The sequence below is a fragment of the Crocodylus siamensis genome, chromosome 3 (assembly GCF_052110815.1).
Source record: "Crocodylus siamensis isolate JL-2025a chromosome 3, ASM5211081v1, whole genome shotgun sequence".
Lineage (NCBI taxonomy): Eukaryota > Metazoa > Chordata > Crocodylia > Crocodylidae > Crocodylus > Crocodylus siamensis.
The window spans coordinates 94,708,816-94,724,731 of NC_143397.1; the positions used below are offsets into that span (position 1 = coordinate 94,708,816).

General features: G+C 42.3%; 1 protein-coding gene across 2 annotated transcripts in view; it reads right to left on the bottom strand.

Moving 5' to 3' along the window:
- LINGO2 (leucine rich repeat and Ig domain containing 2) overlaps positions 1 to 14,226 on the bottom strand; it is a 958,258-nt gene extending 944,032 nt beyond the window's left edge. For both annotated transcript variants that reach the window (XM_090038822.1, XM_090038821.1), the window contains exon 1: positions 12,666 to 14,226. The gene's annotated coding sequence lies outside the window, so the exon portion shown is untranslated. The remainder of the gene's footprint in view (positions 1 to 12,665) is intronic.
- Between the last annotated feature and the right edge of the window lie 1,690 nt (positions 14,227 to 15,916).

Consider the following 15,916-nt stretch of genomic DNA (forward strand, 5'->3'; position numbering starts at 1 on the left):
CTGTCCGAAGTGCAAGACTTTGTACTTGTACTTCATGGATTTTATTTGATTGATTGCAGACCATTTTTCCAGTCTAACCAGGTCATTTTTTATCCTAGCCCTACTGTCCAGAGTATCTGCAACTCCAACTTGGTGTCATCCTCAAATTTGCTAAGTGGTCACTCAATCCCATCACTCAAATAATTAATGAAGACATTAAACAATGCAGGACCCAGGACAGACCCTTGGCAAATGCCACTTGATACCTCCTCCCAACTAGATACTGGGACTTTGATGACTACTTGTTGAGTATGATGATTGCAGCAGTTATGTAACCAGAGAACTCCCCTATTTCCTGGAATGTTCACTGGTTCTCTGCTGTTTGCTCCCATATTCCCTCTCTTCACAATACAAAATAAGGTTTTAACTATAGTTAGGCATAATTCCAAAAACAATCCTACAGAAGCCTGAGCAAACACAAGTCAAAATTGTCAGCAGTGTCCTAATTTATATAGGGATCTAACAATGTCTTTACTGGAATAGATTTGCGAACTTTGTCAGGTAGCATCCTTTTTGACCAACGTGACATGCTTCAGGGAAACAGGTAAAGTTCCCATAACATACCTAACCAATTGTGTAATATGAGGTAATGGAAAGATTTCTTGTGGGATTTTAACCATGAGACATAATAGTTGTGACGTTTTTCTTGAGCTAGAGTAATTTTAGATATTGTTACTTTAATTCTAATCTTTTAATCTGCTAAAATATTTCCTTCAATTATATTTGGTTGTATTTTCCTGTTGTGAAAGACGACCAACATTGAATAACCTATTCAAGGAGAGAAATCATCACATCACTTAAACATCCCTAATGTAGGACTGAAATGTGTTGCTGAATGGTTTTCCATTTCTAGTATTATTTTCAATAATGCCTGCCACATTAAGATATTTCTTGCAACCAAATACAGTGCAATGTCTTTTTTTAATAGCTCCCACAGTTTTAAACCAAAGCAGAAGACAAGTTCATTGCTCACAAGAACTAGCATTCCAGCCATGAGCCACGATGAAGAAAAGAAGGTTGCTGGCAGACCAACCTTGGAATCCAGAACTGTGAAGATCTGAAAGACCACCAATGCAGTGTGAGATGCCTGGAGGACTGACTCAATTTGTGTCTCAGAATGCCTGGTCTCCACAATGATCAGTTTATAGTGAATTAATTAAAAATAGTACTTGATTTTCCAAGTATTCTTTTAAACCACTCTAGGCAGACTTAAATTTATTTAAACAGGCTTGTATGTCTGTCCACTTCAACTTTAAACCACATTTTGTGTGTGCCCATGCCCCAAGATTCCATCTCCAAAACACAGTAGAGAAGAAATTCAAAATTACTAGGAGAGAAGACTCTTAAAATTTATTGCAAAAAGCTATATGCTGTAACATTATTAACCTGTAATATGTTTCTCTCTCCTTTAAAAAGAACTAACATTGGGAAGAACACCAAAATGCATAGAACAAATATTTTAATTGAACTGCCTATTATGGGATCAGATTCATTTTCCTGAGAGTACCTAAAGTCCATCACTTTAACTGTGTTTTCTACTGGGCACTTGAACATCACCTACCATCACACTGGTCAGTTACCAAGTCCTAATTTTCTGTAAGTTTAAATAAACGTAACTTTCCTTTTAGTGGAAAATTCTACAAATTATTTTTACCACCTTCTCAAGATAAATATATTGAATAATAGATTTTTCTACTCCATTTCTTAGGCCTTAAACATCTATTAGTCCTTGCAGCCTCCTTCCTCACCCTGATGCTTACTAAGTTTCTTTATCATTTTGTGAAATAATACAACCCAAGTTCTATGAAGTATTTAAGTATGAGTTTATACTATTACACTAGTTTAAGTTGTTTTCACTCCTGCCTCCAGTTCACAAAAACTTCAGTAAGTTATTCATTCTTTTTAATGTTTAGCTTATGTTTAAGTGCTTTGTTGAATTGGTGGTAAAGGCAGAGGTAGGATCTGTAACAACAGCTATTTAAAAGTTTACGTTCGCTGGTTTGGCATTGTCGATACTTTCTGTGATCTTTTTCAAAGGCAACCAAAAAGGTTAGTGTCATGATTTATTTCATACAGAAACTCTGAAGGTTTTCTCCTATCATATTTGTCAAGGTGTTCCTATCATATGCTCATCCAGCTGTTTTATAAACTTTGTCTTTTAATGATTTTTCTCAATTATTTGCCTGGTGCTGAAAAAGAACTCACCCATCAATATTACTTGGCATCACCCTTAACACCTTTCTAACAGATGGCCACCCTCCAGCATAGCCATCACTTTTAATGACAAATTACAGGATTTTGTATTAGTAACCCAGCTCCTTTGTTCTTCATTTCCTTCACAGTCATTGGAAGTCAGCCATTTGGCCCTTATAATTTATTGTGATTTAATTTCTCTAGTTATTTCAACACTACTTTATTTTGATATATTTACCTCTTCACTACCTGCATAAAGGAACTCTAAGGTAATTATTTCCACATCATCCTGCATAAAGAAAATGCAACAAGGATGTTTTTTAGCTTCCCTGAAACCTGCTTTACCTCTTCTGTAGCCTTGCTGTTAAGCAGACCCAATTGGTTGACACAAAGGCCCCCTGTATGTAAAGGCAGGCCCACTGACGCTGAGGTCCGACTACTTTCATTGCCCTGAATCAGTTTTATTTCTCCTTACCTATTTGAACAGTTTTCTTCATATTTTCTCCTACCAAAGTTGCAAATGATCAAACAACATTCATAACACAAAATACATTTATGGCTCATATGTATACGTGTGGGATATAGGCTGATGAAAGGAAGGTCTAAATCTGACACAAGAACAGATACTATCTTACAACCTTACCTGCTCATAGCCACACCTCCATAGTTAGATGAGCTAAACAGCAAAATTATTTTAAACTTTTACTACTCATTACTTGTCCTTTAGCTTTCTCTAGTACATTTATGTGCCTGATTTGAACAATCCTCATTACTTTACTACTGGCCCTCTCCTCTGAGTATTAAGTTTTGGGGGGGATTAATTGGTTTTCATTTTCTACAAACCAATTATTTGTATTAAACAGTGAACACTATCACTTCTGCCCAAGAAAATCAAGTATCCAGGTTCTTGCCGTATTGGTCTAGAGGAAGAAGCAATCAAGGCTCATGGACAGAGGTGATATCTTTTATTAGACCAACAAGATTTTTGCAAAAAAAAATTATTTAACTGCAAGCATTTGAGGACAAAACACCCTTCATCATGCATCAGAGAAAAGACTGTAAAAGTTCTCCTGGGTAGACATGAAAGTTCATATTTCAAAGGATTTCACAGAGGGGTCAATAGATGGAAAAACCTACTGGGCAGCACTTCTTAGCTGGTAAGGAGTCTCAGCTCTCCTGTGAAGCTCTGATGATGCAAATTACCTTAGACAAAGGCAGGAGTAAGATCTCAGGTTTCAGGTAGTCATAAAATCAGGGCATTTCTCAATGTCACTTTTTTGCTGGCAGAACAAAGATGTTTAATTGCCCCAGTCTGGATGGCTGTGTATAGAACTAGAAGCATTTCAGAAAAACTGTTAACAAAGAACTCAATTAAACCTTATTTCTAAAGATTTACATTTACTTTTCTGAATGTTCCCAGTTTCTTATCTTGTTAGTAGAAACAAGTAGAAAAGTTTACATACTTTCTCTATGTCCCAAGAGATTAGATACCTTGCCCTTTTAGGCAAGTCTATCTTTCCCTTAGAAAAAGCGCTGCACAATCAACTATCTGCACTGCTTATAATAAAGTTCCTACCACCACAGCTTTTTTAATAGACCACCCAACTAGTTCTCATTCTGTCAAAATAGCTTACTCAGGACTCGTTTTCTACATGGCTACAAATAAACATCATTTTTGTCACAGGATCAGCTGTAGCAGGACACATCCCTGTTGGGGAACTGCTGGGGCATGAGTCAGAAAGTGTGGAGCAAGTAACCACATGGGGTTTCCTTGTTCTGCAGCCTGAAATGTGTGCCCCAGAACTGCCTGCCTGAAATAGCTGGAGACCATGAGAAGCTTTAGGCTGCAGGGATTTCACCATAACTGAACAGATCTCCTCCACAATTAAGTGACACAAACTATTAGTAGGAATTGTTGTGCTCACATTTTTGAGCATTTGGAAGAAGACAAGGAGCAAGGAAGTCTCTCCCCTTGCCTTCTGTGCTGCCATAAAAATTGTTCTGGTGTGACAAGGGCAACATCTGTTTGCAGATCATGTGTTGAAGGATCAGTTCCTCAGGTAAACCTGTTTCCTCCCCCCTCCTCCCCTATTAAACTCCTTGCAGCATCACACTGGCTTCCTAAAGGCAGCTATTTTCGACATGTCCTATTCTCTGTCTTGTTTACCCAGAAGTTCTTAACCTGGATTTTAAGAATCTCAAGGCATTGCCACCTGTGCACACATGCAAAGACACTGGACACATGAGGCATGTGTATTTCATGAGGTACTTTACATTCCCTATGCTACTGAATAAGTGGTACAAAATGGGTGCTCCCACTTTCAATTTACTACCATTGTTCATCTTCTGCCACTGGCTTTCACTTACTCTTGTTGGCATGCATTAGAAGAAAAGCTAACTGTATTCTTTTCTACCTAACCACAATTCAAACTCTGTTAAGATGTTGTTTAGATGCTCCAGAGTTTGACATGAATTAATTTAAGCGGAAAGAGAATAAAGAAATTAGAAAGAAAAATGATAACTGGTCTAGAAGAGGAATGAATTTCTTTGCTCAGTTTGAAACGAGGACAATTCCATTGTTCTTCTCTACTGTTAATTCTATAATCCCTAAAATGTATTTACAACTAGCATGAGTTAGTTATAAGACTTTAAACGAATAATGAGATGGGCCCAAATTCCTGTTCACAGCAGTTTCTGTACTGGCTCAGATGCAATCTCTCTTTATTCCAGTGTCCCATTTCTGACAATGGCCAGCATCAGATGTTTCAGAAGAATGCACAAGAACTTCATGATAGTAGATTTTGGCTAATCTGATCTCCAAGTGGATCTCATCCTGACCTTTATACTGGAGATTGGTTTAAGCTTAAACAATGATTGTTAATGTCTTTCCAAAGCTTCCATTTTCATTTATTATAGCAGTTCTGGTTTTAGATACACCAATATAAATTAGAGATAACTCTATTGGAAACAAGTTTTACACTTTAATAGACTAGGATTTGCTCCAAAATGTAGAAATTCTTGGACATTGTAAGGCAAATTCTGTACCTTAATAAAGCTTGTTTCTTGTCTCACAACCTGGCACATTACCTTTATGGTAAACTATCACTTTGTAAGAATGACTGTCTTAGCAATTTCAATAATAATCATCAGGAAATCTAAAAAATGACAGCACTTATTTCAGAAAAAAAAGTGACTATAAATATATTTTAAAGACTTTCTGCAATATATGGTTGGTCATTCAATTTTTGAAGGACTGTAAAATAATTAAAAGCCACATGTCCTGGTCTAATGCTGAGATATTTTCATAATGCTATGTTTTTTAAAAAGTCTGAATATTACTATTCCCTTTCAAAAATATTAGTTGTTTCCACAAGGTTTCTTTTGCTAGTTTTGCTATATGATTTTACTATAGGATGAAGAAGCAATCTCATCCTCTAAATGCATAATTACGCCAGTAACTAAGACGTTAGAGATGTACATTTCCCCTAATCTACTAATGGGATGAACTGCTATTATAATAAACAGGGCATAGATTCACTGGAATTACAAGGTTGCAAATGTGTCCATGTATTGCCCATCCTGTTGGTCATAAAAGGAAATATCAGAATGCAGAAGCTAAGCAATCCCACTGAAAAACCTTTATCAATACTATCACTATGAAGGGTACAAAGACACCACCAAAAAATTAGGCTACATTCTGTTCATTCTAGACTGGTGCAGCAAATCATTGTAGCTCCACTTTGGTGAAGCTACACTGATGTATGTCAAGCCCTTTATTTTCAAATAAAGATATGTCACTTCTCAGATAGACAAGTTATCCCCTCTGGCCATGCAGGTTTAACGTGCAGGTTTTCCAAGCCCCCACTCTCCTGTACAGTTATGCTTCCTAAATTCATATGCTTCTGTAGTTCACAGAGAGACATACCAGTTAGATATGTTTTGTCCTGTTCGAACATCTGCCTATCACAATGTAACTTGATATATCAAGTGATATGAAGGAATAGGACAGGTCACTGAGTCCCACCTGATTCCAGGTTAAGCCAAACAACTGCCCAAAGCCTGATGAGTGACAGCAGATCTAGTGGGGACAATGAGTGTTTTATCATATTCCAAACAAAGAGAGATTAGGAAAGATGGAGCAGGGGGGTCCTCAGAGAGAGGGGTTGAAGGAAGAGGGACTACTTTGTTTCACTATCACTTTTGAACTGTTCTAGAGCAGGAGAGGCAACCTAGGTGTCTTTGAAAAGAATGTGGTATAGAATGGGTTCCCCTCCTCCTCACACAAGATACAGAACGTGGCCTCAAGCACAGTTTCACTGTACATCTCTCGACTGTGACTATGGGAAAGGAAGGGTGGGATAAATCAACAAGAGCTGAGATTAGGGAGTCCAGGGAGAGTTGAGGGAAGCTGATCCAGTTAAGCGATATTCATATATGTGGCAAGGGAATTGGTTGTCATTTTTATAACAATACAGCGAGTTCTTAGTGTGGTAGTTTCCAACTCACAGAATACATTGCCGAAGAATGAAAATCTAGTGAATTCCTCTAATAATGCATGACTTCTCACTTCCTTGGCACATTCTATGCTCCCCCACTTCTTCCACTGGCCCTCCCGTCTGTGCTGACACTGGCAGTAGTTACCTCTCTCACGGTAACTGTCTTTCTTTTGGATGTTTTATCTGTGTGGATCTCAGTCACCAGGCACACAAAGATCTACTTTGAGCATGAGTCTTTCTATATGCAGTTTCTAAAACTCCAGAAAACTGTAACCATGTAGTAGTGCTAAGCTTTCCCTGACTTACATTTACCTTTCAAACGAGACAAAAGTCAATTCCTCAAGGTGTTGACTCCACATATTGATAGTCCATTAAAACTTCACCAAACCACAACTTTGAAGCAAGCACAAAGCAAGGCAGAGTCAAAAAGTGATACCCAAGGTAGCATTACACATACCAGCTCAGGAACAAGTAGCACTAACCTCTGGCTGCACTAACACAGCCCTGTGGTATCTTGCACCCTGTACACCATTTTTAGTAAACTAGCTCATTCGCAGTTAGCATGAGGTTACCATTGCACAGCATTGTGTCATTTGTTTAAGACCATGCCATTTCCTCAGGAGGTTACCATTGCACAGCATTGTGTCATTTGTTTAAGACCATGCCATTTCCTCAGCAGTAGGAGAAATTGAAAATGGAAAGACGTGACAAGATAGAAGAATAATTAGAATTTGGGAAAACAGAAGGTGTAAAAGATATCAATAACGGTCCGTTGCTACATTGCTAAAACAGTAAGGGCCAGCTATGGATATAGCACATTCGGATAGGTTCCTATAAACAGTGTAAATCCTTACTGAAGGTGTTCAGTTATGGCAGAGAAGTGAAACAATAGGGATAAGTGAAGTGAATTAACATTTTTCCGAAGAGCAGAGATTTGAGACCTAGTCTATCACCTCCTGAACTGAGCAGGAACCTTTGCGTTGACCTCACTGATGCTCGGTTGCGCCTTCACTCATCACCTGGTCCAAGGATTTCAGAGTTAAAGCTTGAGGTTCTTGAAATTGTGGTGTGTTTTTTTGTTTGTTTGTTTTTGTGTTATGTTTCTACAATCAAAACTGAGCCATTTGTTGGACACCAGCTGTTACTTTTACTTAAAATCTACTACCGCAACAATAAGCATACAATTTTTGCTCAATTATCTAAGTGCCACAAGTGACGATGAGAAATTTAGACAAGGTTTTATAGGAAACTTATGATTCCACACTAATGTTTTAAACATTGCTTTAAAAAGCAGGTATCTTCTACTGAAGGAAAAAAAAAATCATTTTAAAAACCTGAAAAATGGAACATATACATTTTAAATAAAGCATTTAACACATTTATCACAAGGAACGGTTGTTTATCCTGATGCAGAGACAGCAATACAGATTTTATGCTAATTATTTCTTTTTGTGCAGACTGTAACACAGACATTCCACAGTTAATCACAGTAACGAAGTAATAGAATAAGACTTTATAAAGACACAGACTCCTTTTGTCTAGTCAAATATAAACTTTTCAAATGTATTATAAGGTTACTACTGAGGACAAAGTTGTGCTAGTATTTTACATGCATCTCTGTTGCAGCGTAAATTTGGTCTTGAGTTTGAGAGCTAATGAGTTATGTTCAGTTATTTTTATAACTGAAAAACAACTTTCTTTCTTTCTTTCTTTCTTTCCCAGAAACCTTGTGATAAATAAGCTGTATGTACAAATTGGATGCCCATCACTTTCAGGCTTATTCAAATTGCTAAAGAAAACATAATTTCGTTCTACTTTGACAATGTCATTTATGGTCTTGGGAATAAAATGGCATTTGACTTAACCTTGCAAGCTAAAACAACATGCATTCTTCCTGTATATTAGCTAACAAGTATTTAGAACACAGGATGTTGATTTAAAAAATCGGAACAAACTTAAAATACCTGAATATGTTTAATTAAAAAAAAAATCTTCATATATATAATTTGCATGTTTATCTTATATTTTTAATCAGTCAGCAAATCCCTTCCCAGACTAAGGCATATTCATCAAATTATGGCCTTCCCTTAATATAATTTTTATAAGAATCATCACAATGAAATAGGCCACAGCACATCAATATGTAAATGAAACCTCCTGCAACATACAGATACAAATGTCTATTTCAAGTTTCAAAGGGGATTAAAGATTAGCCCTCTCATCAAACATACAACTCTGATCCATTTGATTGTAAATAGTCAAGTGAATTATTACTTCAGATGCTTGTCCCTAAAAAAGAAAGAAAATATACCACACAATATGTCTATTCTACCAATAGAAATTAGGTCACTGACATGTCATTGTGCAACACTGATGTCAGTTTTATCTTCTAAGTCTCTTTTCTCTTTTGATTGAAGAGCTGAAAAATTTAAGTATCCATGGGGATCACTATGTACATGAAATTTTATGCAACCTAATTTAGTTTTTATTTGAATACTGCAAAGCATAACTCCTTAAAAAGTACTTTAACATCCAGAAAGACAAAAGTGCCACTACTAAAATTATCACGTGATTTATATGCTGCATGAAACATCTATCTTGAGAACCAGTGTCTACAGCATTTTAAATATTTTAGTTCCACTTGTTATGGACTTCATCTCATATTTATTTCAATAGATTTTTAATACAGTAATTTATCTTTCTGTAAAAGAGAAAGTCTTCTTTCTTGTTAATGAGAAAAACAAATGAAACCCCAAATATTGGGTCAAATTATCTGAATTGAAAAATGTATTGGAAAACAAATGGTTAAAATAGTCATCATCATAATTAGAAGTATACAACAATTTGTAAAGTTTCATAATTATAGCTACATTTAAAAGCTAATTCCTATAAATAACTAACTCCAAGTTAAAAAAAAACCCAATTTTATTTTTCATATAAATGTTCTGAATGTGTGTATACTATCTAAAATGGACAGCGTCTTGAGAAATACACAGTATTTAATAGGATGTATTAAAAATCTAGATTATTATTATTATTCCAATTTAACAGGTCATTTGTGAGGATGGCAATATTATCAAAATAGCATTAAGAATTTGTTTAATTTCACTTAAACAGACCCACTTCATTGATCCAAATCTGGATTTGTAACTATTGGCAACAGAACTACAAGATACTGAAGCTGCTCACTGAGGACCAGCTAATCACACAGCATATGGCCTGATACCATCCTTAATGTAGTAACATGGAGTTTTTCCACTGACTTCACTGGGCTTTGAATCAGTTCTTCAGGTAGCCTGAAGGAATAAAATACTACCACCCAACACAGAGTACAAATACCCTAATAGCACAAATGACCAGTTACTTGCAATATTCCATATTTTAACTACACCCCATAGTTAGATTAGTCTAGGTTTTAACACAAGCAAAGGAAAATCACTGGCCAACACAAGAGCTACATTTCTAAAACGTATCACAAAGTCACAGACAGGCTTCCCTAAATTCTACCCTTGTGACTTAAAAGACTGATATAGCTTCAAACTATAAAGATCAGATCAATCTACTCTTAAACTGTACCTGTAACACATCAAATATGTGCAGTATTACTTATTCATAGCTACATGTTAAGACACTGCTAGCAGAAAGCTCATAGATAGCTATCTGGCACTGACAAGCTTCTCTTATACTTCCCCTCCTATTTCTACTACACAGGAAAACATTTCCACCTAGAGCCCTTTTATAGAATGTCTAGATTCTAGAACAAATAAGTGTACCACAATATCTACCGTTATATCAAAACACATGGCTCACATGCCACACACATCCCACTGTATTTTTTCTATTTCTTTGTAGCTTTTATTCCCAATTTGTGACCAGTGATCTGAGATAAATTAAATAGAGCATTCATTCTCTCTCATATACATGAAGGGTTCATTGCTATACTGCAGTTCAGCCAATCTGAAAACGTATAGCCCTTAAACAAGAAGTTGAGATGTTTAAAAAAAAATCATTTGAAAACAGATTACTATTTTTAATTAACACAATAAAGAGTCAGGAAATACCCAGCTTATGCAGCCACATGGAGCTATCCAGCAGAACAGACTACACAGCAGCCTCTGATATACAGGGCTGCTCTTCTGGGAATGGGTGTTGTCTCTCATGGAGCATTAGTGTTGTGATTCGAAGAGCTGTAAGTTTAGATATTCCTTTAATTTACATTATTTGTGTTGGTGTATGGCAGCTCAGCAAAATATCTAATTTCTTCTGCTCCACCTCACCTGCCTAACTCTTTTTATGTTGTTTTCTTTTTCAGTCCCTGCACAACATGTCTATGTATATATGCCCGATCTCAAATGAGACTACGCTTGGCATCTCTTACATTGCTTTCCATCTTCATTGCACATTTACATAAGCATTATGAGGCTTGAGAACTACATTAGCCAACGTTCACATTTATAGCACAGCTCTGTAGTTTCAAGTAGAATAAAAACTGTGCATGGTTCATTCTTATGTCAAAGGCACAGACAAATACCAAGCCACCTTGCTTTGATGGCAGTTAACCCAAATTTCAATTTGATTTCTTTCAGAAATATTTGCGCTTTGGCCTTTTGTAATAAAAATGGCAAGGTGAAAGTGATCTTTTTGTAACAGCAACATTTTAGAAGCCCACCACAAGCATGACACACTAATATATTACGTGCATTGCAATTCTTTTCTGCCTTCACATAGAAAGCGACAGCAAGAAATATCTAAGATCATTTGACGAGTATTAATATTCCAGCAAACGTGTGGCAATATTTCTCAAGTGCTGACGTATAAACTTTCACCTCAGCAAGCCTAACGCATATAGCCCCTTAGGTGGCAGTTTTGCCCCCCTGCTTGCATCCTCTTCCCTACCAGTCACACTTGTATTTGTCAAGGTCCCTCTCAAAACATGGCACATGCAGATACTACATCCTCTGGGGTAAAAGAACCACAGGCATCACCAGGCAATTAACATGCACACACTGACAAGCACATTTGGGCATCACCCTGGGCACAAGCATTTCATCACCTTTCTGCCAGTTACAAAGGATCCCCCTCCCCCCAAAAAATATTTCCAAACCCAAGCATGGGGCTGATCCTGCTCCCCCTGCAACAAAATCTGCAATTTGTGCCAGTTCAATTCTTGCCCCCACCCTAGAAGTGGGGGATGGCTCCCATTCAATCAGGATTGCCCTGCAGTGTCCAGGATGGCCCCCCCAAGGGGAGATGATTCACAGCAAGGGCTGTTGCATCAGGCCCAGAGGAACCATCCACCTCCCTTCAGTCCCTGCCTCCTGGCTGCCAGAGTGCCCAGCCCCACCTTTCTTTTTCAGGGCAGGACCAGCCCGCCTATGGGACAGTCTTTTAATTAGGAAAAGTTTTCAAGGGGGGACTTGGGGAGGCAGGAAGGAGGGTATGAGGGGGATGGCTGCTGGCAAGAATCCTGGCAAGGAAGCCTTAGCACCAGGTGCACCTGCCCAAAGGCAGAACAGGGGGCTCCCTCCAGAGGCTCTGCTGGCCAGGGCACAGAGGGGAAGCTCAGGGAGAGCTGAGCCCAAGGACGTGGGGAGCCTGTAACCCTGTGGGGTGGGTGTGCGTGTGTCTATCAGTCTACATAACCATGTATGGGTCCAAGTGCAGGTCTGTGTGTCTATGTATGTGGGTCTATGGCTCTGCGTGTGTGTGGGAGGGGTGTATGTCTATATGCGTGTGTGGGGTGGCAGTGGGGTGTGTGGTGTGTGCCACACGCACGCCATGAGGCACCAAAAGTGCATCTCCCCCCAACCTCTCCATGAGGGAGGCAGGGGCTCCCCCTCTCTCTTGCAAGTGGGGAAGGGTGAGGGCTCCCACTGCCTCAAAAGTTACCCCCCCCCCGCCCCCCATGCACCTTGCTTCTACTCCCCCATCTCTTACCTTGAGGCGGCCTCAAGGATCCGTAACGTCCGTGAAGAAAGACAAAACCAGGCGGGAGGAAGGGGGCTGGGGGGGGGTCCCCCTGCCAAATCCACAGCTCCCCTCCTGCGGGGCAGGGCGGGGGGGACCCCGCGCGGGGCAGAGGGTCCGGCGCCGGGTCCCGGGCAGCGCAGAGCGGGCTGGACTGGGCTGGGCTGGGCTCGCCTCCAGAAGCGAAGCCGGGCTCCGGCGGGAGCGGAGGCAGGGAGGCGGCTCCGGCAGCCGCAGCAGCAGCAGCAGCAGCTCCCGGCAGCGGGGCTGGGGAAGCCGCGGCGGCCCCGGCTTCTCGCGGCGGCTCCGCGCGGGGGAAACTTTCATGCGCTGCGAGTCCGAGCGGCGGCGGCGGCTGAGGAGGCGGCGGCGCCGGGCGCGGAGGGGCGGGGGCGGGAGCGGCCGCTCCTCCCTCCCTCCCCGGGCTGTAACTCGCGCGGGGGGAGGAGGGGCGCTTCCCTGCGCGGGCTCTCAGCGCTGCTGCGGCGGGGGGCGCCCGGCCATTAACCCCTTCCCTGCCGCCGCCCCCACGGCCCGCTGCCGCCGCCGGACTTTGCTTCGGAGCCCAGGGGGACGCCGCATCCCTCGCAATAGCGGCGCCGCGGCATTTCCAGCTGGCTGCTCCTCCGGACCCGCCCCCCAACTCCCCCCGGTTTCTCCTTTTGAAAAGCAGCCGCGGAGGCTGCCCCCGCTGTGTGCGGGGCTTGGCGCCCGGCCCCGGCTGTGGACGTGCTTCGCTTTGGGGTGCGGCTGTACTCGAGGGTGGGCGGTAGCAGGTGGAAAGCCGGTGGGGGGGGGTAGACTCAACGGCTGGAGCAGACATTGCCCGGGCCGGGGTGCGGGCAGGGCTCCCCTCGGGGCGGCGCCCACGTGCGGCGCGCCCGCACCTGCGGGGAGTAACGCTGACGCGCGAGGTGCTGGCTGTCCGGGACCGGGGCCCGCTGCAAGGGGAAGCCCGCGACGTGCGCGGCCGCCCCCAGGGGGGCGCGAGAGCCGATGCCGGAGCCTCGCGCTTTGTACAGCGTCTCGTCCAAGCCGGCTGCGGCGCCTGGCAGGGGCTGCTCCCCCGCTCCCGCCGCGGGATGGCAGACAGCGCGACTGACTGCCGGGAGCAGCCTCGTCCGAGGGGCGCGGGGGCGCTGTGACATCACTCCCACGTCACGCCGAGACCCCCAAGACGCCACTTCTTGGTGCCCCCGCGTCTGGCGAGTTGCGGAGCTGGCTTGGGACCAGAGAAAGTGAGAGCTGGAAGGGGCCCCACCACCTGGACCAGTCCCAGCAAGATGATCCCAGCCAAGACTTTGCCTAACCCCGCGGTGCCCGATGGTAGGCGGACAACCTGTCAGTGATATGAGTTAACGGATGTATTATAATTATCTTAAAAGACAACCATTTGCTGGTGGTACTGAAGGCTGCACGGAAACATTTGACTCCTCTGTGAAATCCCATGAAATATGAACTTTCATTTCTACCCAGCAGAACTTTTGCACTCTTTTCTCCAGTGCCTGCTGAAGGGTGTTTGTCCCTGAAAGCTGGCAATTAAATATATTTTTTTTTACAAAAATCTTATTGGTCTAGTAAAAGATATTCTCTCTACTACGTGTCCTGATAGCCTTTTCTTCTAGACCAATATGGCTACAACCTGGATACCTGCCACATTTGCTTCGGTATTTAATGTTGTATTGTTTTAAATTAGTGGTGCGCACTCTGTCAGAGTTTGGGAACCGCTGGTCTAGCACCATCTTAACCTCCAGGGATGGAGATTCTCCAGCTTCTCTGGGTAGCCTGGCCCAGTGTTTCACCACCCTCCTAGTGAGCAAGTTTTTTTTCTTAATATCTAACCTAAATTTCCCTTGGTGCAACATGAGACCGTTAATCCTTGTTCTGTCACCTGCCACCACTGAGAACAGTCTAGCTCCATCCTCTCTGGAGGATGTCACCTTCAGGTAATTTAGGCCTTGTTTTCCTGCTCACCCATTGCAGCTTCCTTACTTTGAAGAGACTTTGGCAATTAAAAGTTAAGGCAGCAAATCCCACCAGTCATTCCTTTCTTGGGGTGACCCCCATGCAGCCAGACAGGGAAAGGAAGACTTCATGGTCTGGTGGAATCGGTGCTTCTCAGTCAGCGCTCTTTCAGGGACTTTGAGGAAGGAGTCTTCAGTCATTCATTTCCTAGATAAAATTAGTTCATGGAAGTGGTACTTGCCCCATGTGAAGGGATGAAAAGCCTAAGGGAAGTGTACCTTGTCAGGATTCATGAGAAGTAAACACATTTCAGGGGCTTCTGAACTGGTAGTGTTGCACAGTCTTTATTTACACGTACCCAGGGGTTGAATAATAAAGGTTACTCGCTCTCTCCTGTCTTCTAGGCTCTAAAATAATGGCTCGCCTCTCCACACACAGGAGCATTACAAATAAACCATTTTGCACATCATTAGTTCCTTTGTATCCTACTATGGTGTTACACAGGAGCCTACAGCTTCTTAAACTGAATGCAGGGTTCATGCCTTAGGGCTGAGGTGGAAGTCTGAAAGTGACCAGCATTGTGCTGAGTATAACAAAGGGTTGACTATGCCAGTCACTTCCCGTCTGCAGTGTGCTAGTCCGCAGTTTGCTGGTCTGCAGTCTAAAAAGGTTGGGAACCACTGACTCAAAGCAGTCATTATTCATCTTAAAGTTATGCCACTCCAGGGCAAGAGTCTCTCTAATCCGCCTAATTTTGCTCCTGTTCCGTTAAGGTGTGGCCACTCTCCACAGCTATTCCACCCTAGTTGAAGTTCTCCAGCATCCCAGAATGCAGTGGCCCCTCCTGAATCACAGTGAGCAGAGATGCCAGGGGAAAGAAGGGCTGGGCCCAGGACCTCAACCCTTGGGCACATCAAGCAGAACAAGCACCACGGCCCTGGAGCTCCCGTCAACTACAGTGCTTCCTGCCACTGTTCAGACCAGCTCTTCTCCCACCAGGCAGAGTGAGCTGGTCCGAGTGCTGGCAGAGGAGTTGTGCTTCCCACCGCTCTCAGACTGGCTCACTTTTCCTGCCAGGCAAAGTGAGTGCCACAGCCCTGGAGTGTCCAGCAGCCATGGTGCAGTGCCTCCCACTGCTGCTTGGATTGGCTCTGTTTCCGTTGGGCAGAGAAATCTAGTCAGTGGGACAGCAGCCATGGGGATGGTGGGTGGCAATGCTTCCTGCCACTGTTCCAGGAGCTGAGCCAGTTTGAATA